This window comes from Nansenia antarctica (assembly GCF_963989245.1).
Source record: "Nansenia antarctica genome assembly, chromosome: 5".
NCBI classification, from domain to species: domain Eukaryota; kingdom Metazoa; phylum Chordata; class Actinopteri; order Argentiniformes; family Microstomatidae; genus Nansenia; species Nansenia antarctica.
The window spans coordinates 44,944,987-44,954,986 of NC_137690.1; positions in this window are offsets into that span (position 1 = coordinate 44,944,987).

The following is a 10,000-nucleotide window of genomic DNA, read 5'->3' on the forward strand; positions in this document are numbered from 1 at the left end:
CTGAATCGCTCTCCTTGCGCAAGAAAACTGAGCTCTTTTGACTCTGGGTCTCTTTGTGTCTGAAGTCTACTACGGTCTGTTGAACTAGCGCTGGGTTAGCATCACCTGCCTTACAACCAGGCTGAGTCAGAATATAGCATTTAACAGTAACGAACACTACCAGTCCGATTAGGAGAGCCCCCACTGGGCCACTCTACCTACCATGCACCCCCCTTCTGGAGGTCTGACCTCCAGGCACTATGTCCTGCACTACCAGTCCGATTAGGAGGCACTATGTCCTGCACTACCAGTCCGATTAGGAGAGCCCACACTGGGCCACTTTACCTACCATGCATCCCTCTTCTGGAGGTCTGACCTCCAGGCACTATGTTCTGCACTACCAGTCCGATTAGGCGAGCCCACACTGGGCCACTCTACCTACCATGCACCCCCCTTCTGGAGGTCTGACCTCCAGGCACTATGTCATGCACTACCAGTCCGATTAGGAGGCACTATGTCCTGCACTACCAGTCCGATTAGGAGAGCCCCCACTGGGCCACTCTACCTACCATGCACCCCCCTTCTGGAGGTCTGACCTCCAGGCACTATGTCCTGCACTACATGTCCGATTAGGAGGCACTATGTCCTGCACTACCAGTCCGATTAGGAGAGCCCCCACTGGGCCACTCTACCTACCATGCACCCCCCTTCTGGAGGTCTGACCTCCAGGCACTATGTCCTGCACTGCCATTCCCATTAGGAGGCACTATGTCCTGCACTACCAGTCCGATTAGGAGAGCCCCCACTGGGCCACTCTACCTACCATTCACCCCCCTTCTGGAGGTCTGACCTCCAGGCACTATGTCCTGCACTGCCAGTCCCATTAGGAGGCACTATGTCCTGCACTACCAGTCCGATTAGGAGAGCCCCCACTGGGCCACTCTACCTACCATTCACCCCTCTTATGGAGGTCTGACCTCCAGGGCTAAACCCCTTGCACCAGGTGGTCCCGGGCCCCCACACTTAAACTATACCTACCATGCACCCCTCTTCTGGAGGTCTGACCTCCAGGCACTATGTCCTGCACTGCCAGTCCCATTAGGAGGCACTATGTCCTGCACTACCAGTCCGATTAGGAGAGCCCCCACTGGGCCACTCTACCTACCATGCACCCCCCTTCTGGAGGTCTGACCTCCAGGCACTATGTCCTGCACTGCCAGTCCCATTAGGAGGCACTATGTCCTGCACTACCAGTCCCATTAGGAGAGCCCCCACTGGGCCACTCTACCTACCATGCACCCCCCTTCTGGAGGTCTGACCTCCAGGCACTATGTCCTGCACTGCCAACCCCATTAGGAGGCACTATGTCCTGCACTACCAGTCCGATTAGGAGAGCCCCCACTGGGCCACTCTACCTACCATGCACCCCTCTTCTGGAGGTCTGACCTCCAGGCACTATGTCCTGCACTGCCAGTCCCATTAGGAGGCACTATGTCCTGCACTACCAGTCCGATTAGGAGAGCCCCCACTGGGCCACTCTACCTACCATGCACCCCCCTTCTGGAGGTCTGACCTCCAGGCACTATGTCCTGCACTACCAGTCCGATTAGTAGAGCCCCCACTGGGCCACTCTACCTACCATTCACCCCCCTTCTGGAGGTCTGACCTCCAGGCACTATGTCCTGCACTGCCAGTCCCATTAGGAGGCACTATGTCCTGCACTACCAGTCCGATTAGGAGAGCCCCCACTGGGCCACTCTACCTACCATGCACCCCCCTTCTGGAGGTCTGACCTCCAGGCACTATGTCCTGCACTACCAGTCCGATTAGGAGGCACTATGTCCTGCACTACCAGTCCGATTAGGAGAGCCCCCACTGGGCAACTCTACCTACCATGCACCCCTCTTCTGGAGGTCTGACCTCCAGGGCTTAACCCCTTGCACCAGGTGGTCCCGGGCCCCCACACTTAAACTATACCTACCATGCACCCCTCTTCTGGAGGTCTGACCTCCAGTCACTATGTCCTGCACTGACCTCCAGGCACTATGTCCTGCACTACCAGACCGATTAGGAGAGCCCCCACTGGGCCACTCTACCTACCATGCACCCCTCTTCTGGAGGTCTGACCTCCAGGGCTTATGTCCTGCACTACCAGTCCCATTAGGAGAGCCCCCACTGGGCAGAGCTGGCTAACATGCACCCCTGACCTCCAGGGCTTATGTCCTGCACTACCAGTCCGATTAGGAGAGCCCCCACTGGGCATTGCTGTCTAACATTCACCCTTCTTATGGAGGTCTGACCTCCAGGGCTTAACCCCGTGCACCAGGCGGTCCCGGGCCCCCACACTTAAACTATACCTACCATGCACCCCTCTTCTGGAGGTCTGACCTCCAGGCACTATGTCCTGCACTGCCAGTCCCATTAGGAGGCACTATGTCCTGCACTACCAGTCCGATTAGGAGAGCCCCCACTGGGCCACTCTACCTACCATGCACCCCCCTTCTGGGGGTCTGACCTCCAGGCACTATGTCCTGCAATGCCAGTCCCATTAGGAGGCACTATGTCCTGCACTACCAGTCCCATTAGGAGAGCCCCCACTGGGCCACTCTACCTACCATGCACCCCCCTTCTGGAGGTCTGCCCTCCAGGCACTATGTCCTGCACTACCAGTCCCATTAGGAGGCACTATGTCCTGCACTACCAGTGCGATTAGGAGAGCCCCCACTGGGCCACTCTACCTACCATGCACCCCCCTTCTGGAGGTCTGACCTCCAGGCACTATGTCCTGCACTACCAGTCCGATTAGGAGAGCCCCCACTGGGCCACTCTACCTACCATGCACCCCCCTTCTGGAGGTCTGACCTCCAGGCACTATGTCCTGCACTGCCAGTCCCATTAGGAGGCACTATGTCCTGCACTACCAGTCCGATTAGGAGAGCCCCCACTGGGCCACTCTACCTACCATTCACCCCCCTTCTGGAGGTCTGACCTCCAGGCACTATGTCCTGCACTGCCAGTCCCATTAGGAGGCACTATGTCCTGCACTACCAGTCCGATAAGGAGAGCCCCCACTGGGCCACTCTACCTACCATGCACCCACCTTCTGGAGGTCTGACCTCCAGGCACTATGTCCTGCACTGCCAGTCCCATTAGAAGGCACTATGTCCTGCACTACCAGTCCGATTAGGAGAGCCCCCACTGGGCCACTCTACCTACCATGCACCCCCCTTCTGGAGGTCTGACCTCCAGGCACTATGTCCTGCACTGCCAACCCCATTAGGAGGCACTATGTCCTGCACTACCAGTCCGATTAGGAGAGCCCCCACTGGGCCACTCTACCTACCATGCACCCCTCTTCTGGAGGTCTGACCTCCAGGCACTATGTCCTGCACTGCCAGTCCCATTAGGAGGCACTATGTCCTGCACTACCAGTCCGATTAGGAGAGCCCCCACTGGGCCACTCTACCTACCATGCACCCCTCTTCTGGAGGTCTGACCTCCAGGCACTATGTCCTGCACTACCAGTCCGATTAGGAGGCACTATGTCCTGCACTACCAGTCCGATTAGGAGAGCCCCCACTGGGCCACTCTACCTACCATGCACCCCCCTTCTGGAGGTCTGACCTCCAGGCACTATGTCCTGCACTACCAGTCCGATTAGGAGGCACTATGTCCTGCACTACCAGTCCGATTAGGAGAGCCCCCACTGGGCCACTCTACCTACCATGCACCCCTCTTCTGGAGGTCTGACCTCCAGGGCTTAACCCCTTGCACCAGGTGGTCCCGGGCCCCCACACTTAAACTATACCTACCATGCACCCCTCTTCTGGAGGTCTGACCTCCAGTCACTATGTCCTGCACTGACCTCCAGGCACTATGTCCTGCACTACCAGTCCCATTAGGAGAGCCCCCACTGGGCCACTCTACCTACCATGCACCCCCCTTCTGGAGGTCTGCCCTCCAGGCACTATGTCCTGCACTACCAGTCCCATTAGGAGGCACTATGTCCTGCACTACCAGTGCGATTAGGAGAGCCCCCACTGGGCCACTCTACCTACCATGCACCCCCCTTCTGGAGGTCTGACCTCCAGGCACTATGTCCTGCACTACCAGTCCGATTAGGAGAGCCCCCACTGGGCCACTCTACCTACCATGCACCCCCCTTCTGGAGGTCTGACCTCCAGGCACTATGTCCTGCACTGCCAGTCCCATTAGGAGGCACTATGTCCTGCACTACCAGTCCGATTAGGAGAGCCCCCACTGGGCCACTCTACCTACCATTCACCCCCCTTCTGGAGGTCTGACCTCCAGGCACTATGTCCTGCACTGCCAGTCCCATTAGGAGGCACTATGTCCTGCACTACCAGTCCGATAAGGAGAGCCCCCACTGGGCCACTCTACCTACCATGCACCCCCCTTCTGGAGGTCTGACCTCCAGGCACTATGTCCTGCACTGCCAGTCCCATTAGAAGGCACTATGTCCTGCACTACCAGTCCGATTAGGAGAGCCCCCACTGGGCCACTCTACCTACCATGCACCCCCCTTCTGGAGGTCTGACCTCCAGGCACTATGTCCTGCACTGCCAACCCCATTAGGAGGCACTATGTCCTGCACTACCAGTCCGATTAGGAGAGCCCCCACTGGGCCACTCTACCTACCATGCACCCCTCTTCTGGAGGTCTGACCTCCAGGCACTATGTCCTGCACTGCCAGTCCCATTAGGAGGCACTATGTCCTGCACTACCAGTCCGATTAGGAGAGCCCCCACTGGGCCACTCTACCTACCATGCACCCCTCTTCTGGAGGTCTGACCTCCAGGCACTATGTCCTGCACTACCAGTCCGATTAGGAGGCACTATGTCCTGCACTACCAGTCCGATTAGGAGAGCCCCCACTGGGCCACTCTACCTACCATGCACCCCCCTTCTGGAGGTCTGACCTCCAGGCACTATGTCCTGCACTACCAGTCCGATTAGGAGGCACTATGTCCTGCACTACCAGTCCGATTAGGAGAGCCCCCACTGGGCCACTCTACCTACCATGCACCCCTCTTCTGGAGGTCTGACCTCCAGGGCTTAACCCCTTGCACCAGGTGGTCCCGGGCCCCCACACTTAAACTATACCTACCATGCACCCCTCTTCTGGAGGTCTGACCTCCAGTCACTATGTCCTGCACTGACCTCCAGGCACTATGTCCTGCACTACCAGTCCGATTAGGAGAGCCCCCACTGGGCCACTCTACCTACCATGCACCCCTCTTCTGGAGGTCTGACCTCCAGGGCTTATGTCCTGCACTACCAGTCCCATTAGGAGAGCCCCCACTGGGCAGAGCTGGCTAACATGCACCCCTGACCTCCAGGGCTTATGTCCTGCACTACCAGTCCGATTAGGAGAGCCCCCACTGGGCATTGCTGTCTAACATTCACCCCTCTTATGGAGGTCTGACCTCCAGGGCTTAACCCCGTGCACCAGGCGGTCCCGGGCCCCCACACTTAAACTATACCTACCATTCACCCCTCTTCTGGAGGTCTGACCTCCAGGCACTATGTCCTGCACTGCCAGTCCCATTAGGAGGCACTATGTCCTGCACTACCAGTCCGATTAGGAGAGCCCCCACTGGGCCACTCTACCTACCATGCACCCACCTTCTGGGGGTCTGACCTCCAGGCACTATGTCCTGCACTGCCAGTCCCATTAGGAGGCACTATGTCCTGCACTACCAGTCCCATTAGGAGAGCCCCCACTGGGCCACTCTACCTACCATGCACCCCCCTTCTGGAGGTCTGCCCTCCAGGCACTATGTCCTGCACTACCAGTCCCATTAGGAGGCACTATGTCCTGCACTACCAGTGCGATTAGGAGAGCCCCCACTGGGCCACTCTACCTACCATGCACCCCCCTTCTGGAGGTCTGACCTCCAGGCACTATGTCCTGCACTACCAGTCCGATTAGGAGAGCCCCCACTGGGCCACTCTACCTACCATGCACCCCCCTTCTGGAGGTCTGACCTCCAGGCACTATGTCCTGCACTGCCAGTCCCATTAGGAGGCACTATGTCCTGCACTACCAGTCCGATTAGGAGAGCCCCCACTGGGCCACTCTACCTACCATTCACCCCCCTTCTGGAGGTCTGACCTCCAGGCACTATGTCCTGCACTGCCAGTCCCATTAGGAGGCACTATGTCCTGCACTACCAGTCCGATTAGGAGAGCCCCCACTGGGCCACTCTACCTACCATGCACCCCCCTTCTGGAGGTCTGACCTCCAGGCACTATGTCCTGCACTGCCAGTCCCATTAGGAGGCACTATGTCCTGCACTACCAGTCCGATTAGGAGAGCCCCCACTGGGCCACTCTACCTACCATGCACCCCCCTTCTGGAGGTCTGACCTCCAGGCACTATGTCCTGCACTGCCAACCCCATTAGGAGGCACTATGTCCTGCACTATCAGTCCGATTAGGAGAGCCCCCACTGGGCCACTCTACCTACCATGCACCCCTCTTCTGGAGGTCTGACCTCCAGGCACTATGTCCTGCACTGCCAGTCCCATTAGGAGGCACTATGTCCTGCACTACCAGTCCGATTAGGAGAGCCCCCACTGGGCCACTCTACCTACCATGCACCCCTCTTCTGGAGGTCTGACCTCCAGGCACTATGTCCTGCACTACCAGTCCGATTAGGAGGCACTATGTCCTGCACTACCAGTCCGATTAGGAGAGCCCCCACTGGGCCACTCTACCTACCATGCACCCCTCTTCTGGAGGTCTGACCTCCAGGGCTTATGTCCTGCACTACCAGTCCCATTAGGAGAGCCCCCACTGGGCAGAGCTGGCTAACATGCACCCCTGACCTCCAGGGCTTATGTCCTGCACTACCAGTCCGATTAGGAGAGCCCCCACTGGGCATTGCTGTCTAACATTCACCCCTCTTATGGAGGTCTGACCTCCAGGGCTTAACCCCGTGCACCAGGCGGTCCCGGGCCCCCACACTTAAGCACCCCCACTGATAAAGCCAATATCCGCGACTTCCAGAAAAATAAATCCTTGGTATCAAAATCACTTTTAGTCACTGGAGACTGGGCCAACACTAGGCCCAGTCTCAGTGCCTCTTACTCAGCCACTCTACCTACCAGCCACCCCTAGCCTGGAGCTCAGAGCCTAATCTCCACAGCCTAAGTCCAAATAAGTACCAGGCATTATAATACTACCAGTCCTACCCCTCATCTCCTCATCACTAGGCCCAGTAGCAGTGCCTCTAACTCGGCCTCACTACCTACCAGCCACCCCTAGCCTGGAGCTCAGAGCCTAATCTCCACAGCCTAAGTCGAACTCTAATGCAGTACCATATAACGACACCTGGGGTCGCTTGGGAGCGGATCAGACGGTCCGACCTCCACACACCCCTCTCACCCTACTCCCTCACCCCAGCTAACACCATCCATCCTGGGCCTACCTACCTGCCTCCACTCACCTAGAGCTCTCATGCAGTATCTTACGAGTCCACAAGAGGGGGCAAGGGTGAAGAATAACCAGACCTCCACACACCCCCTCTACTCCCTCACCCCAGCTAACACCCTCCATCCTGGGCCTACAACTGTCTACTGTCCCCCTGCCCTGGAACAACCAGACCTCCACACACCCTCCCTACTCCCCCACCCCAGCTAACACCCTCCATCCTGGGCCTACAACTGTCTACCGTCCCCCTGCCCTGGAGCTCAGAGCCTAATCTCCACAGCCTAAGTCCAAATAAGTACCAGGCCTTATAATACCACCAGTCCTACCCCTCATCTCCTCATCACTAGGCCCAGTAGCAGTGCCTCTAACCTGGCTTCTCTACCTACCAGCCACCCCTAAATACCACCAGTCCTACCCCTCATCTCCTCATCACTATGCCCAGTAGCAGTGCCTCTAACCTGGCTTCTCTACCTACCAGCCACCCCTAAATACCACCAGTCCTACCCCTCATCTCCTCATCACTATGCCCAGTAGCAGTGCCTCTAACTCGGCCTCACTACCTACCAGCCACCCCTAGCCTGGAGCTCAGAGCCTAATCTCCACAGCCTAAGTCCAGAAAAGTACCAGGCCTTGAAATACCACCAGTCCTACCCCTCATCTCCTCATCACTATGCCCAGTAGCAGTGCCTCTAACCTGGCTTCTCTACCTACCAGCCACCCCTAAATACCACCAGTCCTACCCCTCATCTCCTCATCACTAGGCCCAGTAGCAGTGCCTCTAACCTGGCCTCTCTACCTACCAGCCACCCCTAAATACTACCAGTCCTACCCCTCATCTCCTCATCACTAGGCCCAGTAGCAGTGCCTCTAACCTGGCTTCTCTACCTACCAGCCACCCCTCGCCTGGAGCTCCAGAAAAGTACCAGGCCTTATAATACTACCAGTCCTACCCCTCATCTCCTCATCACTAGGCCCAGTAGCAGTGTCTCTAACTCGGCCTCACTACCTACCAGCCACCCCTAGCCTGGAGCTCAGAGCCTAATCTCCACAGCCTAAGTCCCAAAAAGTACCAGGCCTTGAAATACCACCAGTCCTACCCCTCATCTCCTCATCACTAGGCCCAGTAGCAGTGCCTCTAACCTGGCCTCTCTACCTACCAGCCACCCCTAAATACTACCAGTCCTACCCCTCATCTCCTCATCACTAGGCCCAGTAGCAGTGCCTCTAACCTGGCCTCTCTACCTACCAGCCACCCCTAAATACTACCAGTCCTACCCCTCATCTCCTCATCACTAGGGCCAGTAGCAGTGCCTCTAACCTGGCTTCTCTACCTACCAGCCACCCCTCGCCTGGAGCTCCAGAAAAGTACCAGGCCTTATAATACTACCAGTCCTACCCCTCATCTCCTCATCACTAGGCCCAGTAGCAGTGCCTCTAACTCGGCCTCACTACCTACCAGCCACCCCTAGCCTGGAGCTCAGAGCCTAATCTCCACAGCCTAAGTCCAAAAAAGTACCAGGCCTTGAAATACCACCAGTCCTACCCCTCATCTCCTCATCACTATGCCCAGTAGCAGTGCCTCTAACCTGGCTTCTCTACCTACCAGCCACCCCTAAATACCACCAGTCCTACCCCTCATCTCCTCATCACTATGCCCAGTAGCAGTGCCTCTAACCTGGCTTCTCTACCTACCAGCCACCCCTAAATACCATCAGTCCTACCCCTCATCTCCTCATCACTATGCCCAGTAGCAGTGCCTCTAACCTGGCTTCTCTACCTACCAGCCACCCCTAAATACCACCAGTCCTACCCCTCATCTCCTCATCACTAGGCCCAGTAGCAGTGCCTCTAACTCGGCCTCACTACCTACCAGCCACCCCTAGCCTGGAGCTCAGAGCCTAATCTCCACAGCCTAAGTCCAAAAAAGTACCAGGCCTTGAAATACCACCAGTCCTGCCCCTCATCTCCTCATCACTATGCCCAGTAGCAGTGCCTCTAACCTGGCTTCTCTACCTACCAGCCAGCCACCCCTCGCCTGGAGCTCCAGAAAAGTACCAGGCCTTGAAATACCACCTGTCCTACCCCTCATCTCCTCATCACTAGGCCCAGTAGCAGTGCCTCTAACTCGGCCTCACTACCTACCAGCCACCCCTAGCCTGGAGCTCAGAGCCTAATCTCCACAGCCTAAGTCCAAAAAAGTACCAGGCCTTGAAATACCACCAGTCCTGCCCCTCATCTCCTCATCACTATGCCCAGTAGCAGTGCCTCTAACCTGGCTTCACTACCTACCAGCCACCCCTCGCCTGGAGCTCCAGAAAAGTACCAGGCCTTGAAATACTACCAGTCCTACCCCTCATCTCCTCATCACTATGCCCAGTAGCAGTGCCTCTAACCTGGCTTATCTACCTACCAGCCACCCCTAAATACCACCAGTCCTACCCCTCATCTCCTCATCACTATGCCCAGTAGCAGTGCCTCTAACCTGGCTTCTCTACCTACCAGCCACCCCTCGCCTGGAGCTCCAGAAAAGTACCAGGCCTTGAAATACCACCAGTCCTACCCCTCA